This window comes from Leucoraja erinacea, chromosome 17, assembly GCF_028641065.1.
Source record: "Leucoraja erinacea ecotype New England chromosome 17, Leri_hhj_1, whole genome shotgun sequence".
NCBI classification, from domain to species: domain Eukaryota; kingdom Metazoa; phylum Chordata; class Chondrichthyes; order Rajiformes; family Rajidae; genus Leucoraja; species Leucoraja erinaceus.
In genome coordinates, this window is record NC_073393.1 from 14,591,159 (window position 1) to 14,604,384 (window position 13,226).

Here is a 13,226-nt window from a genome sequence, read left to right on the forward strand (position 1 = left end):
TTCACATCTACTCCCTGCACACTGGGAGTAATTCACAGTGACCAATGAACCTACATACCCGCATGGCTTTTGGATATGGGAGTAAACTGGAGCACACGAAGGAACCCCAAATATGTAAAATCAAATATGTCATATATTAAATTGAACACCACTAAGTCCAGTGTATGATTCCGAAGTTAATAAACCATATATGGACCGTAAATACCACCAGATGCAAATTGGGCCTTGGAATGAGGAATAATCACAATGTAACACTTCCATTCACAAGAGAGAGAAAGTTAAATTGGACAAATAACACAATCAGTTAAATGTCAACCATGAAAAGATCACTGGGCACTTAGAAAATTATTGGGCATTAAGCTGGACTTAACCAGCATGAACTCACAAATTGTGCCTTTATTTAAGGGGATACGGTTGATATAGTTAACATACATTTTCATAAGATATTTGTTTAAAAAAAAATTACAATAGGGAGTCAAATAACATGAGGGAATTAGAGATGTGAAGTAAAAGGTTAACATTAATATGTTAATATAGTTAGAGATGCTCCACGCTAGGAATCAGTCCCAGTCAACTTTAGCTGCAAATCTCCAAACATTTCGGCACGGTCATCAAGAACTGAAGATTGAAATTTGCTGATGACAAAAAAACATTGACTAGAAGTGTTGTAAGAGGAGAAAAATATGTTGGCAGCATGATGAGCCAAAAGGAAGTTGCATTTGAAAGTGAAGAAATGTGAAATATATACATTCTCTATATATATATTCTCTGGAGCGCAGAAGGTTAAGGGGGGACTTTGATAGAGGTCTTTAAAATGATGAGAGGGATAGACAGAGTTGATGTGGATCAGCTTTTCCCTTTGAGAATAGGGAAGATTCAAACAAGAGGACATGACTTCAGAATTAAGGGACAGAAGTTTAGGGGTAACATGAGGGGGAACCTCTTTACTCAGAGAGTGGTAGCGGTGTGGAATGAGCTTACAGTGGAAGTGGTGGAGGCAGGTTCGTTGGTATCATTTAAAAATAAATTGGATAGGCATATGGATGAGATGGGAATGCAGGGTTATGGTATGAGTGCAGGCAGGTGGGACTAAGGGAAAAAAGTTGTTCGGCACGGACTTGTAGGGCCGAGATGGCCTGTTTCCGTGCTGTAATTGTTATATGGTTATTATATGGTTACATTGGCAGGAAAAAAACAAAGAACAGAAATAACAACTGTTTAAGATATGTGTATCAACACAAATATTTGCAAAACACATATTTAAGTACACATTTTCCTGTAGGCACAATAAAAGAAAAGAAACATATGATAATGAAATAATGATAAAATTATACGAGGCAATAGGTGCATTTAATATAGTGTATTGTGTTCAGTTTTGGGCACCCATTGTACATAATTTGTGGGGAACATCCAATGTAAATTCTGGCATTATATTATAAATGGAGAAATTATCATGATAGTATATTTCTCCTGAAGCAGATTGATGGAAGAAGTTGATGAAAATTTTAGAGAGTGTTATTAGAACATAGAATGGTTTGCCATGAATGTGGTTATGCTCCACTGTGGTTCAAAATAGTCAACAGCGATAAACAGTTCCTCCTGTAAAATAACTAACCATGTTCAGCAATTATCCTAACACAACTCCCATGCAACAAACTACACATTATGAAAGCATTGTGAAATATTAAATTGTACAGTACATGATTGCACCTCAGGTTCAAAATATTTTGTCCAATCAAAATATATACATAAAGGAATATATTAATTAAGAAACACCACATAAAGGGAAAATGGATTAACAATTAGAGAGGCGTGAAATATAGAGTTAAAGAATAAGATGAGACATTAAACAAATATGTTGTTTCAGTTACTGGAAATAGAGGGAATCAAAGGTCTAATGAGAGTGACAACTTAAAATAATTAATATTAACAAAGGCATTGGAGAAATTAAAGTGATTAAAAGCTAACAAATCCCCGGACCTGATGTCCTATAACCCAGGGTTGTAAAAGAGGTGGCTACAGAGATAATGGATATACAGTACCATTATTCAAAATTCCCTGGAGTCTGCAACAGTCCCAGCAGATTAAAGGATTACAAACATAGTATCACTATTCGAATGAAAATAGGAACCTGAACGACCATTTAGCTAGCCTCCCATTGCCTCCAAAGAATCCATCAAGAAAATGGCAACAGAGTATTTAAAGAAAACATTACATGTAACATCTTTGTGATTTTACTAAAATAAACTGTGTTTTATAACTGTGAGAGTATTCTTTGACAATACAACAAAGAAGAAGATGCTGCTGCACCCGCTGAGTTTCTCCAGCTTTTTTGTGTACCTTCGATTCTCCAGCATCTGCAGTTCCTTCTTAAACACAGAAGATAGATCCTTTGTTGTCTTTTCCAAAGGTTTCCAGTAAATTACTACATGAAGGTTTGTTATAGAAAATTGGGACTCAAGGTGTTGGGGTCAGGGAAGACTGGTTCAAGGACAGGAAACAGATTAGAAACAAATATTTTTCATGAGGTTAGCAGGGAACTGGCACAAGCGGTGTTACTAACATTACCACTGAGTGCCAGCTACTTACAGTTTATAGTAACGACAAATGAAGTTGTGAGGGTGACATATTCATGCCTCCTCGTGATACAAAATTGGGTTGTATAACTAGCTGGGAGGAGATTGAAAGAATACACAAGGGGACGTATGCAGGTGAAGTAATTGGGCAGGAAGATAGCAGATTGAATATGCTGAAAGGACACCATTTTTAAGTAGCAAGAAAGGATTGTGTTGGTACTCAAAAGCATTCAATTATCTATGTATTCAAATCACCAAAAGATTGCAATATAGTACAGCAATTAGGAAGAAAAATGGCAACTTCATCTTGTGCTTCAGGTGATGTTTGAGTCCACGAGCAATGGAGTTTTGTTTTAGTTATCAAACCTTCAATGAGTACACGCCTGAATATTTGCTCTCTTCAAATAAATAAGTGTATACTTGCCACTGAGAGAGTGCTCAACGGGGGGAGGGTCCTATAAGGAAAATTGAGTTGGAAGAACCCATATTTTTCAGAGCTTCCGATTCTGCATAGGCTGGCAGGATATAGAACCAGGTCCATTACTTTAGAATAATGGGCAAAACTATTAGGACAGCAAATAGATGAACTTTCTTCACACAAGGCGCTTCTCTTAGGATGTTATGGATACTGGCTGTAAAAATATATGAAAAGAGACATGGTGGTGCAGCAGTAAGGATGCTGCCTTACAGCGCTAGCAGCGCCGGAGACCCGGGTTCAATCCCGACTACTGGTGCTGTCTGTACTGAGTTTGTACATTCTCCCCGTGACCTGCATGAGTTTTTTCCAAGATCTTCGGTTTCCTCTCACACTCCAAAGATGTACCAATATAGGTTAATTGGCTTGGTGTATGTGTAAATTGTCCCTAGGGTGTGTACAATGTGCGGTGATCTGGTCGGTGCGGACTTGGTGGGTATGTTTCCGCTATATCTCTAAACTAAACTAAAACTAATTGGATTTTTGAACTTTTGGGGAATCAAGCAAAATAGTAATTCAGGGGGCAAATTGACTTAAGTTAAACTTCAGCCACAATGTTACTGAATAATAGATCATATAGCTTATTGCTGCCTCCATTTCTACGGTTCTTATGTCTTGTTGTCCAAGACCACAGGATACATTATCAAGGAGAAAATATGAAAAAACTCTTATCAGATAGGAAACATTAAAGTCAGAGCTTTAAGAACAACTTGACACATGATCTCGTTGTCTTTCAACATTCCTGGTGATGGTTTGGTCCATGCTTCACCACATCCTGCTATTAAAATCCAGATCAGAAACAAAATCAATTTACAAGTTTATGTAGATTGATCATGTTCACTGATCCACTGCTCACATGTATATGATAGATATTGTATTTTCTAAAATAAAATCCACATCGCTAAATGTTCAGTTCTTTACTTTGTAAGTGGATGAAGATTAGGTCCCATTTGTAGATTATATAATGTACACTTTCAGTTGCAAAAAGCCTGCAATAATACATGAAAGAGGGGTGAGTGGAGAGATGGTTTTAGAAGTAAACTCAGACGATTATCCTTTTATTTTTGGAGTTTTTGAAAATCAGAATGGCAGGTCTGTGCATCACTAGAAGTCAATCTACTGGAACAAATCATTGTCCTAGTACATTTCTCATCTGGTGTAAAATTGTTCAAAATTCATCAAATTTAACCTATTGATATCTTAAGATCATAAGTGATTCGAGCAGAATTAGCCCATTCAGGTACAGGGACAATAGTTGGGACTTTGAAGCAGGCAGGGACAGTACAGGTTTGCAGGGACTGGTTGAAAATGTCTGTGTACACTGGTGCCTGTTGTTCGGCACAGAGCTTGAGAGTAGAGGGGGAAACATTGTCCGGTCCTGGAGATTAATAACCATCTCCATTCATTGACCCAGTTAATCAAATCCCGTTGTAATGTAGATAACCTTCTTCACTGTCCACCATCGATATTAGTGTCATCCACAAACTTCCAAATCATGCATTTACATCCACATAGAAATTGTTAATATAAATAAGGAGCAATAGCAGATACAGCATCAATCCCTGTGGCACGCCACTTGTTCAAGACCTTGAGCCTGAAAAGCAACCCTCTATCACCCTCCTTGTCTCCCACCTTCAAGCTAATTTTGTATCCAATTGATAACAGTTGTGACTCTAACTCTGATTCCTACCCTGTCCCTCTCGACGGCACCTCATATTCTACTTGAATAGCTTACAATTCTATGGTATGAACATTGAAATCTCCAATTTTAGGTAACTTCTCACAATCACTCCCTTCCCCTCTCCCCCCTTGTATCCCATCTAGACTTGCACCTATTTCTCTCCTCCCTCTCCAATTGCATTCCTTCCTCTGGTGTCACAATTCACACTCTTCAGTCCTTTTGAGAGGGGAGAAGGCAGGAGAATGGGGTTAGGAGGGAAGGATAAATCAGCCATGAGTAGACGATGGGCTGAATGGCCTAATTCTACTCCTATCCCTTATGTTCTTTTGTCTAACCTGTTTTTTTTTCCATCTCTGGTCTTTGTCCAACCATCTGCGTATCAAATACCTCCTCGCCTGTATACACCTATTATGCCATTATCTATAGATGATCACCTATTATCGATCATACTTTCTTCTGCCCCTTCTCATTTCCGCCCTTCTTTCCTTACCCCTACAAATGTATTTGAAGAAAGGTCTTGATACAAAACCTCACCAAAAGAGATTGTTGCCTGACCCACTGAGTTATTCCCACACTTTGTGTCTTTTATTCTATGGGATGTCAATTACGGCACCTCATTTTAAGACTGAAAAATTCCAGAATCCACCTTCCTTATAATTATCACTCTTCAGCTATTTTGTACCAGCAATCATCCAGATTACCTTTCTCTCTGTGACTTTCAGGACTTTGCTACCTATCTGATAATATCAGTAGTGGACTAACCAGAGCACTGTACACTTTAAAAATGACTCTTTCCATTATATATTCAATTACAAACGCTCCATGACTTATGTACGCCAATAGACAATAGACAATAGGTGCAGGAGTAGGCCATTCGGCCCTTCGAGCCAGCACCACCATTTGATGTGATCATGGCAGATCATCCCCAATCAGTACCCCGTTCCTGCCTTCTATCCATATCCCCTGACTACGCTATCTTTAAGAACCCTATCTAGCTCTCTCTTGAAAGTATCCAGAGAACCAGCCTCCACCACCCTCTGAGGCAGAGGATTCCGCAGACTCACCACTCTGTGAGAAAAAGTGTATTCTCGTCTCCGTTCCAAATGGCTTCCCCCTTATTCTTAAACTGTGGCCCCTGGTTCTGGACTCCGCCAACATCGGGAACATGTTTCCTGCCCCAAGTGTGTCCAAACCCTTAACAATCTTCTATGTTTCAATAAGATTCCCTCTCATCCTTCTAAACTACAGCGTGTACAAGCCCAGCCGCTCCATTCTTTCAGCATATGACAGTCCCGCCATCCCGGGAATTAACCTTGTAAACCTACGCTGCACTCCTTCAATAGCAAGAATGTCCTTCCTCAAATTAGGGGGAAACTGCACACAATACACCAGGTGTGTATTGTAGGGCCCTGTACAACTGCAGAAGGACCTCTTTGCTCCTATACTCGACTCATCTTGTTATAAAGGCCAACATGCCATTCGCTTTCTTCACTGCCTGCTGTACCTGCATGCTTACTTTCATAGACTGATGAACAAGGACCCCCAGATCCCGTTGTACTTCCCTTTTTCCCAGCTTGGCGCCATTTAGATAGTAATCTGCCTTCCTGTTTTTTGATACCAAAGTGGATAACCTCACATTTATCCACATTAAACTTCATCTGCCATGCATATGCCCACTCCCCCAACCTGTCCAAGTCACCCTGCATTCTCAAAGCATCCTCCTCACAGTTCACACTGCCACCCAGCTTTGTGTCATCTGCAAATTTGCTAATGTTATTTTGAATCCCTTCATCCTAATCATTGATGTATATTGTAAATAACTGCGGTCCCAGCACCGAGCCTTGCGGTACTTCGCTAGTCACTGCCTGCCATTCTGAAAGGGACCCATTCATCCCTACTCTTTGTTTCCTGTCTGCCAACCAGATTTTTAATCCATGTCAGCACTCTACCCCCAAGACCATGTGCCCTAATTTTGCCCACTAATCTCCTATGTGGGACCTTATCAAATGCTTTCTGAAAGTCCAGGTACACTACACCCACTGGCTCTCCCTTGTCAATTTTCCTAGTTACATCCTCAAAAAATTCCAGAAGATTAGTCAAGCATGATTTCCCCTTCGTAAATCCACGCTGACTCGGACCGATCCTGTTACTGCTATCCAAATGTGCCGCTATTTCATCTTTTATAATTGACTCCAGCATCTTCCCCACCACCGATGTCAGGCTAACTGGTCTATAATTCCCCCACTCCCACCTTTCTTAAAAAGTGGGATAACATTAGCTACCCTTCAATCCACAGGAACTGATCCTGAGTCTATAGAACATTGGAAAATTATCACCAATGCATCCACAATTTCCTTAAGTACCCTGGGATGCAGACCATCAGGCCCTGGGGATTTATCAGCCTTCAGTCCCATCAGTCTACCCAACACCATTTCCTGCCTAATGTGGATTTCCTTCAGTTCCTCCGTCACCCCAGATCCTCTGGCCACTACTATATCAGGAAGATTTTTTGTGTCTTCCTTAATGAAGATAGCTTTTACTATCCTCCTTTACATTTTTGGCTAGTTTACCTTCATACCTCATCTTTTCTCCCCATATTGTCTTTTTAGGATTACAAGGACTCTTCCTCAAGTCATGTTACGCAAAGTTACAACCAATGCTCTGCAATTGTTAAATTTAGCCACTGTGCCTTAATAGAGACCCTGGGATGACCATGGGAGCATCATGGAACAGCTGCATGTGGTGACTGTTATCAAGCCTATTGAGATCCCAGAAATAAAGCAGTGGGTTTAAAGAATTGCTTATGTAAGTGTGAGTGTACGCAAGTGGGAGTTTCCTTAATTCGCCTATTACGTAAGTTGGGGAGTGCCTTAACTTACTTTGATTGGTTTTGTTGATAGCTGCTGCAGAAGTTGTTGGACAGGTTAGGAATCAAACTTTCTACAACTTCCAGAACTCTTTGTTCACTAAGATCTTTCAGCTCACACTCCCCATTATTTTCTTCTTTCTTTATGTGCTTTAATATCCCCATCCATACTAAACTGAATTTCCCATAGTTTCTCTCCCCTTTATATTTTGCAATTCTGAAGTGATCTCTTCTGATTCAACAGTTCTCCCACTTTGTCAGAAATCTGACCAAATTTAAACATTTCAGAGTCCAAGCAATGAACATCACATTCTAATCGGATCTCAACATCAGTCCGTGGGGCAATTCCTCTTCTCTTCACCCTGATGTGTCGACTGTAACTTCAATTTGTTTCTCTGCGCCGACTAATTTATTATCCACGTAGATGTTTTGCAGCCAACCTCCATCAAGTTGAGTTCAATTAATAGATTTGTTCCCCTCAGTAATATCTTTGTCAAACGGATTTTGGAGTAAGTTCTATATTCCTCAACCCCACATTGAACTTTGTCATATTACAATACTGAATAATAATACCTCAACTACCCAACACCGGTCTGAGCAGGATTTAACTTTCATTGTTTGAGACAAGTTCTTCGGACAATGAATGCATTTGTCTGAGTACAGATATTCAGACAATCGCTGAAACATTCTGAAATTCCTTGACAGATTACTTGGAGACCCAGGGGTACTATTATAAAAACATGACACGGGCGGAAAGAAAAACACTGGCAAGATGTGCAGACTTCGAAGGATCCTTTCTTCACCCTCTTAACCGGACCAGAAATGCGTCTGCTCCTGCCTCCTAGCGGTATGAAAGCGGCAACGGAGTGGGACTTGAAAACGCAAATCAGTGCTTAGCAAAGGGACAAAGGACGAGAAAGCTTTTTGCAAGTGTCCGCAAGGGCCAAGAATATTTTTCTTTGAAAGCAGATCAATGACGTTCATTTTCTTCACACCAAACACATGGTCACGGCCCAAATCGAAACCAATTGCAATTTGAGAGGGCAAGTGCGAGTCCTTTGAGGCTGATTAACCGTCACCACTGGCATTGAACCGGTTAAAGTCCGGGGAGAAGGGGTTCAATAAACAACTTCATTTCAAAATAACAATGAGTGCGGCCGCCAAGAGATTCTCGAACGAGAGTCATGAAATTACTTCTAGATTTGAATGGCCAATAAAATTATGTTATTGTCAGAAGTTGAATAAGGCTACTACAACATCTCAGGGGATTCCAGATTTTTCAAGGTGTGTAAAGAAGAAATGAAACGGATAAGAGCGAAGAAATAAAAATACCTTCCTGAGATTATTTTTAGCGATACTAAGAGATGAGTGAATATGGAAAACCAAAAGTTTCATGGCAGCGCATGTGAGCACAGAACAAAGAGAGAGGGAAGATGGTGTGAGTTGTGTGCGAGAGGGAGTGGCTCAGAAGAAGATGGAAAGTGAGCGCTGGGGTGAAATAAAGGGAGAGACAGAGAAGATAGAAAACGAATAACATGCAAAATAAATCTTAAAAATATGTTCTACGACTTTTGAGTTTGCCACCTCGTACCGAGACAGTCGCACACTAGGAAACTAAAAACGCCTTGGCAACGCCCTGAATGCAAAGCAGGAGTGCAAAGGTTGCGAGTGTAGAGAGGGAATACAAATTCCACTGTTCCCATAATAAACACAATCTTGCAGGTTGATAACATAAGAGGATCTGAAAAATGAGATTGATAAACAGCCATTTCAATGTTGCAGAAAATATACAAAGGCAGTTTGAACGGGACCTCGAGGAAACAGCAGACCCACCCCAATGGCCACGAGCCTCAATCATTTTGTTGGACATTGTGTGCAAAATATTATATAACGCATGTAAGCCTTCGCTCAAAGAAATGTAGAATAGCCCCGAGCTCGTGTCGTAACCTAAACATTTCATTTGCAGGGTCCTAACACAATAAACAGGAAAATCCAATGTACGTCGATTATTTCTTTATTCTCATACGCGCAGACATCAGGAAAATATACGACCGACATAAACCTGCCAGATTTCTAGAAAACACTTATAAATCAAAAGCAGGCATTACTTTTTCAAAATGCACCGGTCACGCGATTTATTAAAAAAAATGTGATTTAATTACACCATATTCTTAATATCGTAATTCTCAACCTGCACGTGTGATTTTTTTTTCTAAAAGCTCTCTATTTAACGGAGAAAGAGGTGCTATGTGCAAGTTATCTTCATTTTACAGATAATATAAGTAGGCGATATAATTCTGAGAACACAAGTATATTTATCGAAAGCGATTACTGCTAAAGACAATCCGTAAGTTAGAAAATAGATTTCTGTCGGTTTAAAGAAAGACACAGTACCTTGTGAAGGACCCAAGTCTCCGGTCTGCTGCCGTGTTATAAACCGTCTGAATGTAGAAGGAACCCAGTTCCTAGTATAATTATACGTCTGGCAGGATACAGGCGGATTACGGTTGTACTTCGAAATCAATTCTGCTACAGATCCATTTGATCCAGCCAGAAACTACCCCAGTCGTACTTTTTTTTGTGTCTGAAGCAGCCAATTCTAAATATTTCCTCCACTACCGCCCCCCCCCCCCCCCCGGTATAATTGGCGGGATTGAAACTGCTGGGTCCCAGCTAGTAATTTCTGAGGTCCAACCAGTGCTGGTGTATCATCTGTGGTAAGTTCATGCTGTTTCAGATTGCATTTCTCATGGTTAAATGCATCTAACGATTGGTATATAGTGGTTGACCCCGTCTCTAGTTTAATTGTTGTGCAGCCAACCCCTGATATATTTTCTGTGATTGCATACAGCAAGTCTATGGTTTGGTTTCCTTAACGGAATACAGCGAGCCTCTGATGTGGTTGAAGGCAACCTCTTGGAGTGGACCCCCGTAGTTGTGGTGCCGCTGCGACTCCGGGTCTGTGCATTGATTGCTTGCCCGCTTTCTCTCTCTGCCCACTTGCAGCACCACCCGGCTGCCGGACAGCGCCGCGTCATGACGTCGGCACACTCACGCCACGCGGGGTCCCACGGCCCCGATACGCTTGCGTCAAAATAGCAGGCGTGAGCAAAGATTATAGAGGAGCTCCTCTATAATCTTTGGGCGTGAGCTTCACACGCTGCCGCATTCATTTCGAACCCGTGGAGACGGTGTCCCTTCTGCGCGGTTAAGGTTTATGAATCTTCCATGAAGTCAGGTTTGTTTCCGTGGGATTACGACGGCCATGTTGGCGCCTCGATGGCCAGCCGGCGAGGCGCATGCGCGGCGTGACCGCCTGCCGGCGGATGAGGCTCGCACGAGCCGACAGTTGGGATGTGGCCGCTGCCGTTGTCAGGGAGACGGGAAAAGGCCTTGAATTAACATCTTCTCTGCTTTTACCGCGAACAAAGTCACGACGACGACCGAACTTGGCAAATCAGAATTACGCACACGGAGGGCGTTTTTTGTATGGAACGAGCTGCAAGAGGAGGTAGTTGAGGCAGGGACTATCGCGACGTTCATTTAGACAGATACATGGATGGGACCGGTTTGGAGGGATATGAGCCAAAAGTAGGGAAGGTGGGACTAGTGTAGCTGGGAGATGTTGGCTGGTGTGGGCAAGTTGGGCCGAAGGGCCTGTTTCCACCTGTATGACTCTACTCCACTACAAGGCTGCAAGGCGGTTTTGTTTTGAGCGTCCATGCTACCACCACAAATGCTGGAAACTAGAGCAAACAATAAACCGCTAGAAGAATTCAGCGGAACAACAACATCTATGAAGCCAAAGGCATAGTTGCAGTTCTGGGTCAAGATCCTGCAACAGGATCGAGAGTGTCCAGGGAAACTATATAGAAGTGAGGGGAAGAGGTGAGAGATGTGATGGTGGAAGCAGATGAGGGAATGATCGGTTTACCACCCATCAAGCCAATTAGTAAAGTATTGAACGCTTTCACACTTCCTTCCAGGAGGTGCTGCTGACTATCTATCTATCTATCTATCTATCTATCTATCTATCTATCTATCTATCTATCTATCTATCTATCTATCTATCTATCTATCTATCTATCTATACATAACTAAAATTCTGATCGTGTGCTCTTCCAGTTTACGCGTTTTTTCTATTTGCGCAAAAACGGTACGCGATAGTGCTGAGATTTTTCGCCAGCTCACTCATCATTCTCCTGTGCTGCGAGTGCAACAAGTTTCATTTCGATCGGTGGTATTTTAGTGAGTCAAGACGGCAGTCGTTTTCACAAACGAGCTTTATTATCAAAGTAGTGAAAATAACAAGGATCAAACGACAGCTAATATAAAACAATGTTACCACAACGGTGGTCGAAGTAATGAATGAGGATAGCCCAGAAAACGCGCGAAAACAAAACCCCTCCCACAGTCACATGACCAAGGTAACCAACCGTGGGGTTGAACTGCCTATTCACACCAGCGGGTGCTGCTACAGGACCCCCCAGAACCCGAGGTACGGAAGTGAGCGGGGACCCGTACGGAACGACCAGAACATTTGGGCCACGAAGGCGGGGCGAGCGTAACAGAAGGGGCCAGCAAAACAGGGCCGGGAGGACGCGGGGACCATGAAAATGGGGTGTAAGGAGTCCAGGGAAATCTGCGAGCAGGGCGGCGTAAGCACCAGCGACTTCAGAGACGATGTTGAGTTGTTGGTTGGGTGGGGGCAGGGCCCGCGGTGTGGATGAATCGATGGCCAATCGCGGAATCATGCACCCTCCCCGTAAATCCGCCATGAGGGAGAAGGCGGGGAGAAAGTCCACTAGGAAGTATGTGGAGAAAGTCCACTAGGAAGTGCACCGGAATCCACTAGGAAGTGGCGGCCGGATTGATGGTCGCGGATCGTGATCCCCTCTACAGACGATCGGCCGAGGCATTTCCCTGAAACGTACAGGGTAGGGGGGCAGCGTCGAGCCTCCGTGCCGTAGCGGAGGTGATAGTAACACCAACGGTGCCTACTGCGAGTCCCAGGTCGCTGCTGTAGCTCCACGTTGGGGTTCGTGGGCGGGGCTTCGCTGTTTTCCCGCTGAGGAGAAGAGCGCGCTGGTGCGGACACGCGGTTAATGGCGCCGCCATTGGCCCGTTCGGCAAGCTGCAGCGGGTTGGTGAAATCTGCACCCGCGAGCATGAGACGGACATCATATGGCATCTGCTCGAGGAATGCCTGCTCGAATAGCAGGCACAGGCACCTTGGCCATGAGGACCAACGGCTTGCGGTCTCCCAAACCATCCATATGTAGGATGCGTGCGGCGCGGTCCCGGCGGCTGAATCCGAAAGTATGTAGGAGGAGGGCCTTGAGGCCGTTGTGGAACTGCGCTTCCACATGTGCAAACCATACCTGTGGCTGCTCAGGCCAAAACACCGATAGCTTGAGGCTGAAGGCGCTCTGATGGGTGTCGAAACGGCGACGGGAGCAAAATCGTCCTGCATCTCGGCGATCAATTTCCAATTGGGCGTGTCGGGGTCACCAATTTAGCGATTGGAGATGACAGTCGTTTTCACAAACGAGCTTTATTTTCAAAGTAGTGAAAACTACAAGGATCAAACGACAGCTAATACAAAACGATGTTACCACAATGGTGGTC

General features: G+C 42.9%; 1 protein-coding gene across 2 annotated transcripts in view; it reads right to left on the reverse strand.

The window, feature by feature from the left end:
• The window catches only part of smpd3 (sphingomyelin phosphodiesterase 3), a 166,383-nt gene extending 155,505 nt beyond the window's left edge, over positions 1-10,878 (reverse strand). For both annotated transcript variants that reach the window (XM_055648617.1, XM_055648616.1), the window contains exon 1: positions 9,993-10,878. The gene's annotated coding sequence lies outside the window, so the exon portion shown is untranslated. The remainder of the gene's footprint in view (positions 1-9,992) is intronic.
• Positions 10,879-13,226: the final 2,348 nt, after the last annotated feature.